The sequence below is a fragment of the Carassius auratus genome, chromosome 45, assembly GCF_003368295.1.
Source record: "Carassius auratus strain Wakin chromosome 45, ASM336829v1, whole genome shotgun sequence".
Classification (NCBI taxonomy): domain Eukaryota; kingdom Metazoa; phylum Chordata; class Actinopteri; order Cypriniformes; family Cyprinidae; genus Carassius; species Carassius auratus.
The window spans coordinates 11,139,193-11,161,663 of NC_039287.1; positions in this window are offsets into that span (position 1 = coordinate 11,139,193).

Consider the following 22,471-nt stretch of genomic DNA (forward strand, 5'->3'; position numbering starts at 1 on the left):
GATACAGTCTGAAATATCTTAAACCTTTCTAACATTTGGACATTGTCACAAAATGTTCTCTGTTTGATTTTTTTTTCCAAACATGTCGAAATGTATTAAGCAGGTGTTAGAATGAGCACAGGTATGGCATGATAAATTATGTTTATTCATAACCTAAACGTGATATATGCAAACTGACCAGTACCACACTCATTTACATTAAAGACATCTGGTTGCTTTTTACGTTATATGACTAAGAGTTGTATATATTGCCAGAACATTTTAGTGCTCTGGATTTTGTATTAAAAAAATAAAAATGTTAATTGTATCATTGCTTATAATTTGAATAGGTAATAATGAAATTAATAAATTATTAACTGTTACAGCTAAAAGGTGTTATAAAACATGGGCACAAGTTGTTTTTAGAAGTTAAACGTAGTAAAATCATGGATCTTAGTATGACTGTTGTATTGAAAACAATTAAATAAATTACAGGAAGTGGAATTCACTGCATTACATTCAAGAGTACATATTCTAAGAAATTAAAGAGTTATTTGACAATATTCCAAAAAATTCTATAGTAAATGTACTGTAGTACAAATTTCGATAAAACAAATTTGAAATGTAAAACTAATCTTTGTAATAATAAGGCCTTTATAACATTTAAGTATTTTTAAAACTTCAAATGTTCTAACAAGTATTGGTCGAGCCATCTTTCAAAACAAACATTGTCAACAGGCTATATACACTGTATCTGGTTGGTGTTGAAAAGTCAAGTTTTAATTTTACTCAAAATATGATATTTACAGAGGTATTAGGTCATTTTTTTCCCTTTTTTCCAAATCACGACGAACACAAGTCTCCCTTTTTTTCCAGAATGCAATATATCCGCTCAACCAATCACAGCGCACCATTCCACGAATTCTAGAAGGTAACGGCGGCACTCTGAATACACCCTGCATCCTAGTTTTCCTCATATACTTTGTACTTTTTGTGAACAACAAACAAAGGCTGCATGATAAATTGCATGTGATTGTCATGCGCACCCTTGTAAGTAAAGCCAGTTCTGTGATTAATAGTACAGGTAAATCTCCATCACGTGCTTTCAGATGGAAATTGTTCAGATGCAGTTAATACACAGATCCGTACAGATCACTGACAAGCTACGCTATATTGTGTTTATTATATGAGTCACACTCGATTATGAATGGGATATTGCATAGCTTGACAGTGTTAGTGTTTTTATTTATGTCATTTGTGTTTATTTTTTTTATTTTTTTTATACCGCATATAGCACTAGTCAACTAAATGAAAGTAACAAGATGAATGCACTTTTGGAAGTTGAATGTAAGGGAAATGTAATTTTGAAAATTCTGTTGTCTAATGTGATGTTGTTCATGTCCTTGCTGATGAAGAAATTCAATTGTATTGCTGTAATTAATTTATAGCATTAACAAGATGACCTGTTGAATTCATTATGGAAGCGAATGACTTATGAATGGATTTTAAGTCCAGTGCCTGTATATAAGATTAGTATTGACCAACTTCAGAGGATGTCATATGTGGACTTACTATGTTATGTATGTTTCAATATGAAAAATAACTTGCATATTGGTTCAATGGATTTATTGCATTTTGAGGAAAAAAAGTATTTTGGATTTATTGCATTGTGGGGAATGTTATTTATAATAAATCTTTGAAAATGAAAGCCTGGATTAGATTTTTTTTGTGTGTTATTATAACCTAAAGATACCATGTGACAGTTTGAAACAGAAAATAGCGGTTTCCATCTTGCCACTTTCTTGGTAAAGAAAACACATTTTTATTATTATCATTTATGGAACAAGCTACCTGCTGATTTACGTACAATCACTGACTTGGGCCTCTTTAAGACTAAGCTCAAGACTTATATATATATATATATATATATATATATATATATATATATATATATATATATCAGTGGTGTCAAAAGTATTGGCATTCATTACTCAAGTAGAAGTATAGATACTAGGGTTTAAAAAGACTTTTGTAGAAGTTGAAGTATCAACTCAAGCTTTTTACTCAAGTAAAAGTGTAAAAGTACTGGTTTAAAAAACTACTTAAAGTATAAAAGTAAAAGTAATGTAAGGAAAAAAAATGCCATTAAGAACAAAAGCTTGGGCCGTGCCACAAGGGCCTATTGTGCACTACCCCACCTCCTCAAAAAAAAAATTTCTAAAGGCCATAATGACTATAATGTTATATTAAAATGTTCATGTTGAAAAATTTGGGAGGCACTAGGCTACCTGTTTCAGCCACATATATGCCCATTGAAAATGAACTCATTTTAGTACAATGCAAATACATTAAAGAGCTAGAGATATGATGACTAGTTGCCAATAAGTATTGTTATGGTGCAAAAAGTCAAACTTCAGAGGCATGTCATCAATAACCTTGAATGGAATGTAAATGTACATCCAAGCTTAGCTGCAGGACTCTGTGAGGGCAATGGACAAGAACATTGGTGCAGGCTAAGAAACAATTACTCTTGTGTGGTTGACTATTTACAATAAACATTATAGTGCTGTCAAAATGAATGATTAATCTAAGTGATTATTCAAAAACTAAAAATGAAAAATAACTCATAATCCTGATACCTTCTTGATTGATAGCTTCTTGTATTCGGTACATACGTCTGCTATGTCCAGTGTTCGGAGGGTAACGAGTTACAAAGTTGATATAGAGCTTCACAGTCCCACCCACAGCCCGAGAGAGCTCTGGTGCCGGAAGTAAATTTCCCATTCATTTCTCCCATTCACTTTCGGAAAAATCTGTATCTAAAGAGTTTTAGAGCATGTGTGAGGATAACCAGCTATGGCTGAACTCATAAGCATATAACATATCATTTCAAGTGAAAAAATTAAGACAAAATCCAAAAAAAGTCAAAGGTACAAGACTGTGTACATATTTTCATTTCGAGCGCAGGAACTACTCATCCCATAAACCACCGCGCCCCATTGAATTCGACTGAAGCCACAACTGCGAACGAGGCAACGAGCCTTTTGAGCGACATCCAAATCTGATGACAGTCGCTCGCGCTAACTTTTTATGGATTTTTTTGGATTATTTTTATGGAGGCTACAGTAGCCTAGCTAAAGTGGACGATAATGCTAACTAAAGTTACCAACCTCCCTGCAAAACTCTCAATGGCAGCCAAGGAGATCATGATTGCACTGATAAGTCTACCGTGCAAAAACGCAATACAGGTTTTTATTTTATTTTATTTTTTTATTTATGATCTTCAGTCTTCACGGACCTTCGAGGGGTTTAACCAGACGGTTATACGAGCTCCACCAATCAGATGCATCACTGTGGGATTGTGGGATTGTTCAGGATTGTGGGTAATGAAGTACTTAGCCAAGACATAGCGAATAAAAGGCATTTAGATCAAAACAAGGTTAGTGCCCCCATGATCTTTTTACGTTTATATGAGCATATACTGTTGCTTAGTACAGCCGTAGCTGGTTTTAAGTCTACCATGTATGGTTACGTTTTAATGGCTTATACCCCAAATGTCAATGCAGAAATTGCATTGAATTTTTAGTTCCGGCACCAGCTGTGGGTGGGACTGTGATGCTCTATAGCCTAGATATCACAACATTGTCATTTGCGTCATTAATCGCAAACGATAATTTATTAAAACGTCTCACTACCCAACTACCTACAGTAGCTTAATTTGTGGAGGACGAAGAGAAAGCACCCATTTGGCAAATGAGCCAGTAGTGAGAAATAAATAATAACTTTTAAGTAGGGTCCAGTGCCTTTTCGATACTTTTAAAATGGTACTGGCGCCTCAACGTGCCTGAACCGATACAAAAAAAAAAAAAAAAAGAACTACAAAAAAAAAAAACTATGGATAACATTAAAGAACATTACAAATATTTAAAATAAATCCATAGCTTTCACCTTGGATGCTCTCATTTCCCAAGTTGTGCTTCCCTTAATCTAAGGCTAATAAATGTATTTCACAATCTGGGTCATTATTTAATACAAAAGTACACATAATGTTTCTACTGTATCTCTGTCACTCACTCTGATATTTAGTTAAGATGAGTGCTGTCTGTCACTGTCTTAAATCAGTTCTGTGAATTACTGTATGGTCATTCTTTATAAAGTAGCAACAATGTCGTTTTTAAAATACAGTACTGTGCAAAAGTCTTATGGAAAAGAAAGAATAGTGTTTTCACCCCAAAAAACGGTTTTAAGCCAGTTATTTATATCTTTTGCTGCAATGTGTCAGTAGGACAGTAGTTTGCCATTAATTTTAATAATAATCTAGTGCGATTTTGAATGCACAACCAGTTTTACGATGGCAAAATGAATGTTTGGAATTGTAAACTGATATTTTATACTGACAGTGACACTCTACAGCAAAATATATAAATAACTGGCCGAACACCATTCTTTTAAGTGAAAATACTGTCTAAGACTTTTGCACAGTAGTGTATGTACGTATGATTAAATGAAGTATATTTAAATAAATGTAAGGAAACAGCTGTTTCGTGATTAGCGGTGACAAGCGAAAACTTTACACTAGATGAGAAACCGACTGATCGTGACCTTTTGTAAACTGTATTTATGACAAAGAACTTCACAGATACAGATATTCTAACAATCTATCGGTAAACACACACCTTGTGTCCTCTGTCTCTGTTTGAGCTCGCGCTGCTCCACCGTGGTCGGCGGATTGAAGAGCGCGCTGAAAGACGGGAGGAGACCGGACTGACGCCGGTTTCTTTTGAAATTTAAGCGGACAGACTCTGAGGCGATCGGATACTAGCCTACTGGTTCCAACCTACTTTTAAGAAATATATTTTTTGATAAACGAACCCAAAACTGTCTATGCAGTGTGATGTGACTTGTGTCATGTGCAGTTGTGATGGATCGCGTATGGACCAATAGGGTGTCGGAATGGTATATGTGTATACTTCTCATCCAACCACAATCAAATTCACTCCATCCTGATGGCGCGATTTATCTGGATAGGGTTTTTTTCTTTCTCTCTCTCTGAACGATAACAATCCGGAATGAAATAGCAGTAACGAAGCTATTTTTTTAAATGTAAGGAGTAGAAAGTACAGATACTTGCGTGAAAATGTAAGGAGTAGAAGTAAAAAGTCGGCTGAAAAATAATTACTCAAGTAAAGTATAGATACCCCAAATTTCTACTTAAGTACAGTAACGAAGTATTTGTACTTCGTTACTTGACACCTCTGATATATATATATATATATATATATTTTTTTTTTTTTTACTTAAAACTTTTTGACTAACCATACTATAAAGGACTCAATAACATTCTGGCCAAGAGCTTTTTATAGAACGCATTAATTACCCAAGGTAAACACAGGATATCACACACACACATACCGTTACATGGCAATTATGCATACAAGCTGACAGCAGCTCATTTTTAGCCGTGGCAAAGAGACCCCCACTGTGGATGAGCTATAATAGTGTGTTGTGTCGGCTAAACCTCATACCTCATGGTGTTTCTTTTTTTTTTTTGCATCACTCCTGAGAGGGCTCAGTTTGACCCTGACTCTGCACCTCACACCCATCACGCTGAACCAGACGGCCAGGTTCTGACCTGCCGAGGGACCTGTCTGCCACATCATCCTCTCCCAATGCAACAAAGCAGTTACAGCTCCATTGTTTCATTATCATCCCATTTGCCCTCCTGCTGTGCCTGCCAGGACCACACACCTCTTGTTTCTCTCTATCTGCTGTCATAATATAAAGCTCTTTTCTTCTTCTGCTTGCTTCACATTTTTATGCTTCCTCACACATAATTTTTACTCATACACATTTGAAATCACCACACACACACTACTCTGTTTCCAAAGGTCTATATATATATATATATATATATATATATATATATATATATATATATATATATATATATATATATATATATATATATATATAGCATGTTGACATGTGTGATCCTCATGATGGATGTCGAGGAGGCTGAGACTGTGGATTCGCCACCCCATGCCAACCAGTATGAGGAGCTGTTGGAGGTGGTCAATCATGCAGTGGAAAAAAATTACAGTTTGATTGGCCCATTAAGCAGGAGAATGCATTTTCAAGCTGGACGATAATTTTTTTGCTCTCAAAGCCATCACCTCCACTCTAGGGTTACCGTTTTTCACAGACATTCAAACAGAGGTGTCAAATCATGGGGAAAACCATATTCATCCTGTTTCTTCAACCCTAACCTCACTAACTACAGCAATGTGTCAGGGTTGAGGGACCATGGCTATGGGGCGATGCCACAGATAGAACAGACACTATCCAGTTATCTGTCTCCCAGTACGGCAAGGGCAAGGAAGTGAAGGCCGACGGTACTCAAGAATTGTGTCGGGCCTTAGATTTGTCCCTCCATCCCAACAAAGAGACTGCCAGAGCAATTTGGCGGTCTATGGCAGCCATAGTGGCCACTGAGCGGCATCTGTGGTTGACCCTTTCCAACATCCAAGGGAAGGAAAAGGTCTTTCTGCTGGATACGCCAATGTCGCCTTTTGGCCTGTTCAGTGAAACACTGTCAATACTGTCGTCAACAGGTTTCAGGAGCAGTGGCATTGCTCTTACGCTTAAGGGGCTGCTAAGCAGGAACAGCCCAAACCATGTATGAGCTCTTTATACAGGGAGGTCCAAAAATGCCAAAGCCCGGCAAAATGGGTGAGGCGAGTGGCTATATAAGCAGGCAAATCGCCAGAGGAAATCAGATCTTACTCCTTTAGTGACGACTTCACTTCGCTGGATCCCTACTGAACACCTTAGCTTGGAACGAGCTCTCGCCATCGAAGAGGCACTGTAGCGGACCAGCTGAGATCGCCGATCAGAGGATGAGCCACTTGATGACTCAATGTCACTCGCGGCTTCTGAAATGGAGGATTGGACCGGTGATTCTGACCCTGCCCACATGCCGTCACTTGAGCCTGTCAACGCCAGAGCTCTCGCATTGGACAGTCGATGCCAGCTGATCTTCGCCGTCCACTTTTGTCAGATTCTATAACCTGGACATCCGATCTTGCATGCTCGGGTCCTTTCGGTTTGATAATGATGGCCTCTATCAGACTCCATTCTCATGCCACCTCCAGGGAGCTAGCTCCCTCTTAGCAGTGTAGTGTGAAGGGTTCAACGGCTCCGGCCCTCTCACTTTTCCCCTGGAAAAAGCCTCATCGGGGCTTCCTCGGGACCAACCGCCAGGGTTTTTGGGCCCGACGAAAACCTTGGGCCAAAGCGGGCCAGCTGGGGCTAGAGGAGGGGTTATGAACAAAGGCGGAGGTTCTCCGCGTCTGGAGATTGTCAGCGCCACGGATCATTTCAGAAAGATAACAGTTTTAACACCAGCATTAAAGGGGGTTGAAATGCTCATTTTCACTCAATATCCTGTTAATCTTGAGTACCTATAGAGTAGTACTGCATCCTTCATATCTCCAAAAAGTCTTTAGTTTTATTATATTTATAAGAGAAAGAAAGTCTGTACCGTTTTTTCCCAGAAAAACACGAGCGGCTGGAGGCGTGTCGTGTGGGCGGAGCTAAAGAATCATGAGTGCGCGTAAGCTTTTGCGTTGGGAGCATCTGGGACATTACCGTGAGGAAAAAACCATCATCCAAAACAAACCATGGCTAACAGTCAGATTCAGCCATACATTTATGATCCAGAATCAGATCGCGAGGCTGAAATTGAACATGAGCAGCAGCAACAACGACTACAGCAGGACGTCTCTATGTAGTATGTATTGAAACTGTATATATTTGCTTAGCAGTTTTGGAAAATGACTAAGTTCCACTTTATGTCGTTTTTTTTTTTTTTTTTTTTTTTTTAAGGTTTACATGTGGGAAGTGCAGTTTGATGCCAACTGAGGCGGAAAACGTTTGCTGCCAAGAAATAGAACTGGTTATACTTATGTCTTGAAATGCATTATGTGGCCAGCTAAACAAATGTATTTAAATACACACACACACACCATACATCACATGTTATTTACTTGATGTGCTTACGCGCCGATAGCTAAGTTAACAACACAGAGATATTTGAAGCAGTTTTACTCTCCGCCTGCGGTTCCAACACACGATTGTGACCCTTTTTCGTTGGGACTGCATTATCCTTAAGAAATAAACAATATGCAAATCCATTTCACCCCCCTTTAAAGACTTTTTTAAATAAGTTGAGCTCAGAAATCACTCTTAGTCAGCAGCGAGTGTTTGAAATAACTTGATCTGATGTGGATTATGATCACCATATAAGGCAGAAATATTTATAAGCGATGTAAAAGACTGTGCATGCTAAACATTAACGTTACCATAGTAAACATGGAAAATACAAACACTTGGAGAAATCAGACATCACCTTTTTATTCTCTATCACAATCATGTATTTATTTAGTAACTTAACTTATCTGTCATGAATCTCGTCTCGAGAGTTTAAAGGTGCTGTAGGGAACTTTTGTAAAAAAATATTTTTTACACATTTATTAAACCTGTCATTATGTCCTGACAGTAGAATATGAGACAGATAATCTGTGAAAAAAATCAAACTCCTCTGGCTCCTCCCAGTGGTCCTATTGCCATTTGCAGAAACTCCATCGCTCCCGGTAAAAAATAACCAATCAGAGCTGTGGTCCGTAACTTTGTTTGTGTTCAAAATGTAGAAAAATGTATATAATAAGCGAGTACACCATGAATCCATTTTCCAAACCGTGTTTTTGGCTTGTCCTGAATCACTAGGGTGCACCTATAATAAGTGTTTATATTCAGACTCTTTTAGATTGCTTCGGGGATACCTCGGCGGAGTAACCCAGTACCTTTGTGATTCTTCATAGACATAAACAGAGAGAAGTAGTTCCGGCTATGATGTTCTTCCGCAAGACGCAAGCAGTTCTGTTTATTAAGCGCTAGAGCTTCAAAAGTTCCCTACCGCAGCTTTAACTCCATGTTGCCTATCATAAAAATATAATAATGTTTTTGTTCGGTAGCTTTTGTAAAAATAAAGATATTATCATTCATTCTTAATGTGATGTATATAGGCTACTGCGGCTACAAATAAACAGAAACGGACTGAATAAGCAGGCTTATCATAAGCATTAAAAATAAATGAATAAAATATAAATACATTTATTTCTGTGATTAATTTTGAGTCCTGATGAATTAATTCATTATGATCAATGTATAATTTATTCTACAGTAAAACATTGATGCTTTTGAATTTGAATATTTAACAAAGCATGCAAACAAACGGCCACTTTTATCGTGTTCATTTGTGATCGCGCTAGTTCCAATGATTTATTTCTTATTAGTTTTCTCATAAATTCTCTTTGTTGGTGAAATGATGGGGTTGCGTGACGTTGTTCCTTAGAGGCGTTTAAAGGGTGTGTTTTAGTGAAGCACAACGGAGCTTCAGGCTCGACTGTGGAAACCCTGCGCTATTCTGGCCTCTGTGCTACTGGCATGGCCCACTTTAAGCCTCGCACGGGGCCGACAATGGAAATGCGATTATTGGTTTAAAAAGTTTAAAAGATTAAACCAATGGCAATGCAGTTTAATTGCACTGTGTTATTGAAAAAGGCTTCAGTATCGAGGAGAAAAAGGAGCTTTTCCCTATACGCAGTACTCATTCCGTATCTCAGGGAACCGTGGTTATGTTCATAACCGAGTACATTTTCCCTCACACATCCAGCTCCTCTTGGACTGGGCGCTATACTACAGGCATGACTGAGGCTGGGTCTGTATGCTTTTCCCACGATTGCTCTGCTACCAGGAGTTCTGGAGAGAGTGCGCCAGGACAGGGTCAGTCTATTGCTAGTAGCCCCTTACTGTCCGGGCCGAGCATGGTTCTCAGACCTAGTAACCCTTCTAGATGGCCCTCCATGGGAGATTCCCATCAGGAGGGGCCTTCTATCTCAGGTTGGGGGCACCATTCTTCACCCCTGCCTGGAGTTATGGAAGCTGAGGGTGTGGCCCCTGAAATTCTTCCTGCATATAAGCAGAAGTTAAGCAGATTGATTGTAATGATATTTCTATTGCCTACGAGTCATCAGATTATCCCTCTCCTTTGGGTGTCAGAGCTCATTCTACGAGGAGAATGACAGCCTCCAAGGCCTTAGGTGTGCTACGCTTCTCATGCCGTAGTTGTGCTCTTACACAATAGGCAGAGATTGGTAATTATAGAGGCGTTGTTGTTGTTCCCAAATTATTTTTGTTACTTTTGTAACCCTAGTTCCCTTGAGGGAACAAGATGCTGCATCTCATGCCATACTTCTTGCATCCTTGTAAGCGTTTACTTCTCAATCCAGAAGATGCCGATCTCTCCACTGCATTTGCTTTTTTACTTCCTGGTCATTACGTCACCCTGCCCATGATGGTTTGCCATTCCATTGGACTGTTTTCACACATGATTCAGAGTGTGAACACGCAGACGTGTTCCCAAAGCATTTTTGATGCAGTGTCTCGTTACCTCTGGGAAGTAGGGTTACATACTCAACCTAGAGTTATTCTTGTTTTGAGTCCAGTTACTGCAATCTCTGTAAATGCATGCATTACATCTTTATATGACACAAAGACAACAACCACAAAAAAAGGGCAAACTCACCTCTTTTAAACATATGGGGTTAGAAATTTAATTTTTTTTTTTTTTAAATCTATCTTTAGTTATTTTTTTAAGCAATGATTAATTCGAATGGCAGTAAAGTAATTTATGATGTTACGTTTGAAAAAAAAAACAAAACTTTCTTCAAAGAATCCAAAAAAAAAAATTTATCAAGATTTCCACAAAAAAAAAAATATTAAGCACAATGTTTTCAACATTGCTAATAAATGTTTCTTGAACAGCAAATCAACATATTAGTATAACATATAACAGTATCGGATACTGAAGACTGGCATAATGATGCTGAAAAATCAGCTTTGCTGTACAACATTTGCAACACATTTATATATATATATACAGCAGAGATTGTAATGCTATTTTATATATTTTTCAGCACTGTTGAAAACATTCTTACCAAAGACAAACTTTTGAATGGTAGTGTATTAGTCTTAATGTTTTAGATAAATTATTAAATTTTTATTGTATTATTTTATAATCTTTTTTTTTTTTTTTTTTTTTTTTTTTAGAAATAATTCTAGGTAGGTTCCCAGGGAATGCATGAAATGATAAAATGCCAACCTTGAATGCAATGTAAGTTTCTTTAAAGGCAATTGCCTAAAATGTCTCATGCTAAAACATCCTGCTATTCATCCTGCTTTTCTAGCTATAATTATTCATACAAATACTTGACTACAATATATGTATGTATATACATACATATATTGTAACCGTTGTTAACTGAGAAGATGCACCAAAAAACGCTGAAAATGAAGTGGATTTGCGCATCTTCTCTATTAAAAACGGCTCTGTGTAGTAACAGCTGCTCTATGTGAAATCACGCACCTGATGGAATTAACCGCTGATTAGAGAACCGGCTTTACTGACGAGATGTGCATAACGATCGGCCGAGTATATATAGTATATATATACACACACAAAAAAAATGTATTTTTTTAAAGTTACAGAGTCCAAATACTCCTTACCAGAAATGACCCAAATAATAGCCACACATGCTCTCTGATCCACTGCTTTCAGTGACTCCCCATCTGCTTGTACAGATTAAGGCTTTCAACGAGACAGGGGAGGTAAAATAACACGAATACAGCCTAAAACTCATTCGTGACTAAAAGCAGCAATACAAGTCTGTGTTGAATTTAAACGACCCAGTACAATTACATGATCCTAAGTGCCTCGACAGTCAGGATGAAGAGAGACTGTTAGGAGAGTAACTTAAAGAGCACCAAAGTGCTGTCAATTGGGCTGTGGATATTGCCTCCATGATTACAAGTTTTACAAGGACAGAGGAAAAGCCCATTATGGCACATGAAGGACCTTGTCCACATAGGCCTTGAAGAGGTGAGAGACTTGAGGAACTATTATGTATAAAATCCTCAGAGCTACTCCACAGCTAACCTTGATCTGTAGGCATTTCTGAACAACATTACATAGGCTTCAAGGGAGAGATAAGACAATTTTACACCATTTAGATGTCCTGTGTTTAAACATGCAATTATATCTTGCTGCCAAAACTTGTCCAGACAATGCTTGAATGAATGACCTAAAGTTGAATTTAACATCACATGGCAATGAAGATTTAGAGTTTCAATACTGCAACTCTTTCACTGCACAACAAGGCATTGGCTTTCAAGCACGAGTCTGACAATGAAACATTAGAAGAACTAGCCATTTAATTTGTTGTGCAGTTTCTGAAACTCTGATGCTTTTACACCGCTTTTTGCTTTTACACCGACAAACAGCTTTTTTCAAACACTACGTAAAAGGTAATAACTGTAAGTGGGGGCGGGGGAGGGGGAGTATAAAAGAGACGCTTTAATTATTATTTTCACGTATATTTATTTATATATCTTGAATTATTCATAAATATCATTAAATTGTGGGGGAATTGAACAACATGACATTTTTCAACCTGAACTAATCTCGCCTTGTCATAAAAGATCAAATTATCTGATATTTAAAGAGACTAACTGACCTTGCCAGCTATGAGAAAATCTGCTCCCTATGATATATCCCCCCCAACCCTATGTTAAAACTAATTTTATCGCTGTTGTATGTTAATCCCATAGCATTCTTCAAAAAATATTTTATTTGATATCAAGACAGTATCACCCTGATGTTTTTTACTAAATAACTAAAATTAATTTATTTGCAAATGAGAATCATGCTCATTGTAGAAGAGATGCATTAAAGACATTTCATATGAATTTCATTCTTGAAGTATTTTTGAATAAACTAACAATTAGGACATCTTGCATACAGTAGTTTCTTATTGGTTTTGGGGCTGCCATGCAATGTACACCAGCCTGACAGGCACAAACACCTTCTTCTTCAGCAGGGTCTTTTTTATTATCATGCAGTATTCGTAATTGTGTGATTGAGCATTAGGTTGTTTGGGGGACTGAATCCTTGGTGGGAGAGGATTTAAAGGTCAAATCACAGTTGCTTGAGTAAACAGTAAACTACTTGGCTGGGAGTTTGGACCTGCTGTGGAAATGACTAATTTTGTAAGATGCAATAACTCACTTGTCACTGAAAGATTTGTTGTTGGCCTTCTCGGCAGAGAGCTCTCAGATTCAACTGATAAAATAAAGTTCAGATTAATGAGCGGCACTCTGACACAGTGCCAAGCTATAAGAAATTGGCAAAACACAATTGAAATAAAAAGAAAATCATTCACACAAACAAAATAAGTAGAGCCATTAAATTGACAAAATCTTACCAAGGTCAGACAATAAATGCACATCAGGATGATTCAGGCACAAAGCCACATGGAAATATTGAAACAGCACACAGTAAACATGTCTTCAAGCTGTAAAGTCCCTTGACAATAAAAGGTATATATATATATATATATATATATATATATATATATATATATATATATATATATTTTTTTTTTTTTTTTTTTTTTTTTTTTTTTTGGGGAAAAACAAAAAGAAATGTTAAGATTAAAATCTGTATCATTCTGCATAACATGATCATCCGGTTTTTTAGTAAGTTTAGTAAATTATTAATATTTTTTTTGTATAGTTTTAAAATGACATTCTGCAAAAGAAACTGTCTAACTGAATAACATATTTGAAGAGCTGAATTGTCCTGAGTGAGAAGAAAGGCACTGGTTCCTTCGGCGATGGACAGCAGTGACAGCAAGGTTCAACATCCAGAATGGTGTGATGAAAGTGCTATCTGCTGTTAACAGAAAACCTTGGCAGCAGAATTTCACAGCATACACTGAAGATGCAAACCACAGTTCAGATTACAATTTGGCACAATACAGTGATGGGCCAGTGAAACTCTGGAACAGAACTGTATGGACAGATGAGCACAAGATTATCAGTGTGATGATAAGGCAAACATGCAAAAAAAACTGGAGTAAGAATGATCCAACGTCCCCCCACAACATCTGTGAAGCAGTGGCATTTATCCACTTGGTGGGGTGATATTGAAAATAAATGTGTGATCATCAGTGCTTTCTGTTGAAATAAACCATTCATTCAAGTAAGATCATATGCACTTTGTATCTTCATCTACTAAATTGGTAAAATCTGATGACCTTCAAATAATTTTACAACAGCAGACTTACAAAGTCTATTTAAACAAATACTGTAACACACAATGATGGTCTTCATACCTTTAAACAAAATGTAAACATTTTCAGTGCAGACTGAGGAAAAGTACACTATGTGGTTTTGATTTCACAACTTGCTTACCCTCTTTTGTCAGAAATAACACTTCCTGTATTTGCAAATCAGATCTGTCCAATGGAATTTTGCACCATTCCTCTTACGTTTTATATTTTATTTTTAAATATGTTACATATTATACTGTACATATCTGGTTTAAAATGGTAATTTGTCTGTAACACCACGTTAGCATCCTGTGCACATTTTATTTTTTATTTTTTTTGGTGCAATTAGTCACATAGAAGAAAATCTTTTCAATAAACACTTTATGGGCATCAGCTCCAACACCGAATCACCCTTTTATAACCATCACCACCTTTTGGCACAACAACATAAACTGCAGTCAGTAAAATTCCTCATCAATGCTGACTGTCTGTATAAAACACGCAAACACCGGCAAACAGAATTATACAAACAGTGGAAAGTACCAGCAATATAATATCACATTGCATCATAAATTATATAAAAAATACAAATACTATTTATTAATAATCATAACCAAAATATTATCTTGCAGAGAAAAAAAATAAGACAAAATAAATTTCACTGTCAGTTACTCTAAAACTTGTTTCTTTTAAATAAAAGGTAGAAAACAATAGAATAGAAAAAAATAGAATATAACTATAGTTTACGATGAAACTATATTACATAACAGTATTATATTAAATTAAAATTCATATTTAAAAAAATCAAATTAATTTATATTCGCTATTTCAATGCAACAGTAAAAAATAAAGGAAATCCTGGTTTACTCTTCAATGGCAGTTTTTATCTTTTTCATTTCAGGTTACAACACAAAGAGATGAGAGGTTATTTATTAGAATTTTTTTTTTTTTTTTTATATTTGAATACCTCTGGAGAGTAAACACAGACCTGGTTTGAAGGCCACAACATAATAGGGCTCTAAGAGGAATATTTTCTCCGATTTTATGCTTTTTTTTTCTTTAATTAGCACTAAGTGACCTTCTTAAAAAGGTATGTTGTGCTGACCCTTTCAACACAATACATTTGTAAACAACCCACAGAAAAGAACAAGAGACTGGGAACAGCCCTCCAGCTCCTTACCTTCAAAAAAGACAGAGGTCTTAAGTTTGTTATTAAAACTTCTGCTTTACATGTAATGCTAAAATGTTGCCATTAAAACCTGAACTGCTTTAATGATCATATTATGTTTTCCGACAAGGCCAAGTGAGTTTAGAGTAAATATGCTGCAGCTTTGAAAAGCAGTCTGTTTTGAAAGCACGCGTCTATGAATGCAGTGCAGCATGAATTACAGACTTCTCTTGTAAGGGAGTCAAGTCTGTAGCATGGCTTTGGTTTTGGTTTAAAGACCACTTGTGAACTTTAACCTCTATAAACCACACTGAAGTCTATTCCCCCACTCTTCCCTGTTCAAATTCTTTACTCCCTGTCCAACAATAATATTTCCCCTACAATGGCACTTCTGCGATCTGCGGTTAATTATGTGGAATAAGAAACATGTGTTCAGCGTAGGAAAGGACGGATTTCTCTACAAGTGTCTGCGGTTTGATTTGATGGAAATGACTTCAAGGTAATTAACATATGTTTATTTTGTTTTTAGAGAAAGTGTTTGAGCGACTAACTGGATTCAGTAATTAGCATGGTTTCGTGACTTAACACGTGACAAAGCAAACAGAACATGGGTTCATTTGTCAGCCCTGAATGAGAGAGGAACTAATTACGGATAAATTCACTCAAGTATGTTGTTACAAGTGGAGTAAATGTAGAATCAACTTGTCATGGAAATATGAGCTCTGTTTCCAAACCTGGTTAGTTGCCTACATATGGAGCAGCCTTCTAAGAGGTCATGCACACAGAACATATTTTTGTGTTTAATAACATGAGACATGGGGCAGTAGTTTGAATAGGAAATTATTTTAATACATTTTTTAAAGAGTTTAAACCTGAGGACGTTTTATTAATCAGTCCATTCTTTAGAGTTTCAATGATTTAGTTAAATCATGCAGGTTTTATTTATTTGTTTCTTGTTTTAATTAAGCCTAAATAATAGGAGCGAAATTATACAGTGCCTCATGTTTAACTAAAGTAAAGGAAATCATTTGTAAAACAGTTTATTAATCCGTGTTCAGACAAATATATTTTTCCCAAGAAGTTATCGGTCCAAATAAAGGACAGGTAACAAATAACAAAGTAGTGAGAAAATTACAAAAATGCATTTTTAAATATAAAATATTATAAAGCCGTCAAATGTAACACATCGGTGAGGCAAAACTAACGGCTATTTGCGAAAATGTTCTTTGATGCGCTTGTTTGACTAACTCATCGATTAAATGCTTCGAATATAGGAACTACATTACAAGTCATGTTGGAAAGATCGTATTTACAAGTTGAATGCACATGAACGTCACCAAAATGTTGAACAGGAAACTCAGAACTTTCTTTAAGCCCAGAGTTTTGGACTTGTCAGTTCAAAAATATGCAGCATTTATATTAATTGTAAAATTGCAAAAAAAAAAAAATATGATTTTTAAATTAAAATAAAACTTTCCTAGGATTCTTGTATAAAATACAATGGCATTATATAATTACTTAGTGTGCAAAATGTATTGTCTTCGATCATATTGTAATTGTTGTTTTAACATTGTTCTAGCTGACATTAATCATCAAGTACTTTATGTCACTTTATGTCACTCAGACAGACAGACAGTCCAAAAACATTCACTATGTGAAGCCTATTAGAATGCAGTTAGAATAGCCCTATAATTATATATAAGAAAAAAATATCCCTGTATGGGTTTGCGATAGATAGATCTTTTGAGTAGGTAACAAGATCAGGAATCGTAAGAAGGACATTATTCATAAAGCAGTCACAGAATAATAAAATAAAAAAAGTTTTATTAACATAAAACAAAAAACTGTCACACTGTCAAACATACACACACAAACAGTCACATATACATAGACAAGGGAGTTGAATGAAACCAGAAAATGCAACTATGGAACAGGAGTCAGTTAATCACCTGAGTTGAAACCATCAGCACCGTTTTACAATGGGGTCTACAGCTTACAGTATATTAAACTGTTCATTTAGATAAATGTAAAATACTAGCATTTACTAGACTGCTGAACGAGTTTCTGGATGCAGTTTCAGATAAAAGTGTTGATTGTTTGGAGGCTTGGTGGAGTTGGAATTGCGATGGCAGTTTTCAAAAGTAAAATCCAGTCATTTCAATTTGTAATTCTGCTCTTGATAGTATCACATGAGGGTGAAAAAGGTGGTTCAAATTTGTGGTGTTGACTTGAAAGATGCTTGGTTTGAGAAAGCATCATGCATTGCTATTGACAATGGATTTAAGTAATTTTGCCAAATATATCACATTGCCTAGATTTTGGAACAGCCTTTACACCCGGAGTGAGATTATGTCTTAAAATAGTGGTCTACATAGACAGCTAACTAGGTTTTGGGACATATAATCTGGGCAACAAACTTTTGCTAAAGTGATTTTACCATAGTTTTAAAGAAGAACAAACTACTGATGATGATCAGATGAATAGATTAGACTTGTATTAAAGTATCAAGGATATTAAAAGGAGCTTCAGCTTGACGAAGCTATCAGGATAACATGCTCTGTATCTCTCTCTGCTAAAATTATGAATAGCTATAAAGTATTCGTTGCATTTTAAGTCAAGTTTTCCAACTGGTGATTTCAACTCACTTTTTCGCCTCACAGAAAGACAGAAAAGCATTCTTATTTATTATTATAAAGAAACAAACGACTATTAGGCTCAATGCTTTGACACCAGACCGTTACAGTAACAGTGTGTGTTACACTGCAGCCTGTGCTGAACCGCTCTGACCCTATTTGCTGATAATTACATTAATGTATATACTGTATAAAGAGAGTTTGGCTGCAGAGTGGTTGGTTATTATATCAGAGGTCAGGGTTAACAGGCTTATCCTAGCAAACTCAAAGATGCTGGCATATTCTCTCTCTGCATTTAATCGTTTTACACTCTTTCACAGGCTTACTCAGGTTAAGCCAGAGGCTTTGAACCCGGGACAAAGAAAATTATTTTAATATTATCCATTTCGAGTGGACAGGATATTCCGTCTATCCATCATAAACTTTACTGAAAGAAAATGTAATCATAATAAACAACAGAAGTGAACTGTCACTCTTATTTTAGAGCTGAGACTTGAGGCTTTTATTCGATTTGAAGTCATGGGGATTTTAATAAACTGAACTAACAACTACACAGGAGAAAGACAAAAATAATCTGATTAAAATTATTAAAACACTCTTAAAACAAGACTTTTTTTGAGAATTAAGAAGAAAAATTGTGCAAGATCAGGAAGTGCTTAGCTAACTTCCTGTTCCCCAATCCACACACACACTTATCTTTGGACTGATGACCTAAAGAGAAGTACTCATAACGCCAGCATTGGTTTTGCAGGACTGAAATCTGTGTGGCAAAATCGATCTTCTCATGGCCGTTGATCGCAGATCTGTTGGTAAGCTGTGAGCTCAGGCTCAGTGACTCTCACTACACTGTTTAGAGAAGATGGGAAAATCTATAGCAATGCTAGCTGGATTCATAATAACTTTTGATAGTTTTTCTTCCTCTCTTACTTTTTTCCACTCTTGTTCTGGGGTTGTTTAGTCCTCTAGAGTTGAGAAGTCACCCTGTGCCTGTTTTTTTCTCAGCACTGCACTGATTAAATCAACTCATTATTAGCTATCTTACCTGCAAAACACAAACAGATGGGCAGATTTTTCTTTCTCCCTTGATAAAATAACTCTATTAAACACTGAGCCTTAGAGACAAAATAAATCATGTCTTTTCTCTTATAAGTTTGTGTTGCTGAACCTAAATGTCTGGCTCACTTTCAGTCTCTCTATTCTTGTCATCTCAGCCTACTTTATTGGCATAACTGTTCCCCATACAATATTTCCAAAGCATTCAATCAGCACAAAAACGAATGAAAATGGAAACAAGCATCAGTAAAAATGAGAATACAGACATACATAAACAATTAACTAACAAAGATATCACTAAAACATGCATGCCTTTCAAATAGAATGATATGCATGTGTCAGATGTGTGATATATATATATATATATATATATATATATATATATATATATATAATCACACAATGTTTAGAGAGCAGCCTTTAGTAAAAGAGTAAGAATGTACAGTGTGTATAATTTTGAGGCTCTCAACAAACAAGCAAAATATAAATCATAGAGTTAAAGCATGGATCTAGAGTTTAGTTTTTTTTTTTATACCATGAAAAATATGAGTTTGAGTTTCTCTTTATAAGAGTTTCACAGTCTTATTTAGAAATCCACACAAACAGGGAAAAAAGTGTTTCTTTTACTAACATAATTCTTTGTTTCTGTGACTATTTATAGAAAATGAAATGTAGATGTACTCACAACGACACAATTATTCCTTATGTTAATGAGCTGTCTTCATGTCAACAACTCGTGTTGTAAATTAATTACTCAGTGGTGAAGTGTTAGTGGCTAATCAATCTAATTAACAGGCTCTGCACGATTTAAGCAGGTACCCATCTTTATCAGGGTGTTATTGCATCAGTGTCTCCTCATTTATTTGCAACTCTAAACACCATGAGCATAATGTCTTTGAGTTTAGCGTGCTGCATTCATAGATCATCTGGTTTTGAGGTTTAAGCATCTTCGGTAGCTACTTGTGACTGTGTTATATAGTACAGGCCACTGGAGCAAATCTGTAACTAAGATTTGAGGAAGAGGAGGAGGAAGAGATTTATTTACACTCATCTAGCCCATGCTCACTCAAATCTCATAAGTTAACTTTGAAAAATGTTGCAGGTTCACATTTTTATATAAAATCCATGTAATAAATATATTTATTAAAGAATTAAGGAATGTGATATTTCAGCTGTAGTTAGTAGTGATGCTCGAGTCAGTGTATAAACAACCCGCACCCGACCGAGGTCTTCAACTAACCCCTCTGCAACTTGGACAGCAAAAAAAAAAAAAAAAACGTAATTACTTAAATACACCGGCGGCGCCAGGGGGGATCTTGGGGGGTCTCAAGACCCTGCCAAAAAATGCCTTGACCCCCCATTTGACCCCCCAGCCTCTTCCTGATTAAAAAATATATATATTCGGGATAAAGATCCCAAAATGTTTCTCTTCAAACTACGCAGAACAATAATAAATAATAATTATTTCGACATTTATTCATACACTGAACCGAGAACCGTTTCTGTCGGACGCGTCCGATTCGAGAACCGATGAGCTGATGATAACTGCTCATGCGTGATTCAGCGTGAAGCAGACTGACACAGAGCACATCTGAACCGAACTGATTCTTTTGGTGATTGATTCTGAACTGATTCTTTGCTAATGTTATAAGCGCGGGTAACCCAAAGGCTTGAATGAAGGGCAATCATCGCCAATGACGGCATTACATCGAGCGCAAAAGAACCGGTGAACCATTTTTTTTCAGCTGGTTTATTTGATCGAATTGTCCAAAAGAACCGGTTCACTTGAGCACCTGCTCCTTTGCCCCTTAAGTGCCCTTTTGTCAAAGCAAAATTTCCTCAATTTTTTTTTTTTTGTAATAACATAAACTTTTGTGAATGCCTGCCCACGCCCAATCATAATATGAGTACAATTTATTAATAATAATTTAGCCGTAAATAAAATGACCAACATGATGACCGTTCACCTGACTACGACCTCATCCAACCGGGAAGATTCCTCATGCTGCACGCGCATTTTTTAATTGCTAGAGGATATTTTCAACATCGTGGCAGCTGGTAAGTGGTGTTTCATTCTCACCGAAGTGATTTTGGTGTTTATTTACTTATTATTATTTTACAAGAACGATGTGATGTGAGAACATGCAGATACGTTGTTTATATTGCTGTGTGTAGCCTGTAGTGTAGAAGTAACACTAGCGTGCTGTTTGAGGGAGAAAAGTTTCACAGGCATCGAGGGGTCTGGTCTTTTTTATGTTATTTGAATAAACTTTTATTATATTACAGAACTTATTTATTTTTAACACGTACAAATAATTATCACAACACTGGTAAGGCTTATTCAGATTTTCTCATTCTCTGAATTATCATTATAAAAATAAAAACAATTCAGAAATGAATTAAAATATAATTATATTTTAAATGTGATGCAAATATTTTTTTCTACAAAAGCAACAGTGTTTACAACAGCACGACCACTTTAGCCTGTAAACTCAATAATATCTATCTGGAAATAAATGTAAAAATATCAATGTCAATAAAAATGCATAATATACCTGACATGAAAGTGCTGTGTGAAGGATATGAATAACAAATGTAGCCTGTCATTTGTTTACATTGCAAAGGTGTTTTTGTTGTTTAGTAGCAGAAATATGCAGTTATTAGCCATGTCCACTGTATTTTTTGTTGGTTTTCATGAGACCCCCCTCGAAAAGACCAGGACCCCCCCATTGCCCCCCCAATCAAAATTGTCTGGAGCCGCCACTGCTTAAATATGCTATAGCCTACAGGATAATTAGCGTTACGACCGCATACATATATAAGGCTTGCCACAAAGAACTGGTAATGATTATGAATGTCTCTAAATTAGCAAGGAGGCATTTAATTGTTAATAAACTGGTGTTTTTTTATGTGTCTCTGCTAAGATGAAGTTGATGCGGACTCGCCATGAACGCCAGAGAGAAATGCACATTTCATATGGATTACATAATTAGAGAGTAGCCTATTTATTTTGGTTTGGATATTTTCGTTAAAAAGTAGACATTTCAAGCTTTCTGCATATTTCCTATATTTATTTTTAAACCCAAAGACTAAAAGATTAAGACACAACCCAAAATATCACCCATTAGCTATTTCAGAATCTGGAAAAATTACTGTGGCTAACTTATCACTGAAGTCAGCAGAGTGATATGAATGTGTGTAATATACGGCATGAAAAATGAATCCGAGCTGGTTAAACAATCCAAGATCAGACACAGGAAGAGGGCAGGGCTATAAAAGACTTCACAAAGTGTTTGTGTGTGAGTGCAGCTTGTATGTGTGTGTAAATGAGGTGCAGGTGAGGCAAGGAGATTAGATGATGAATGAGGTGCAGGTGTGGCAAGGTGATAGTGATACAGTGGCTCATGGGA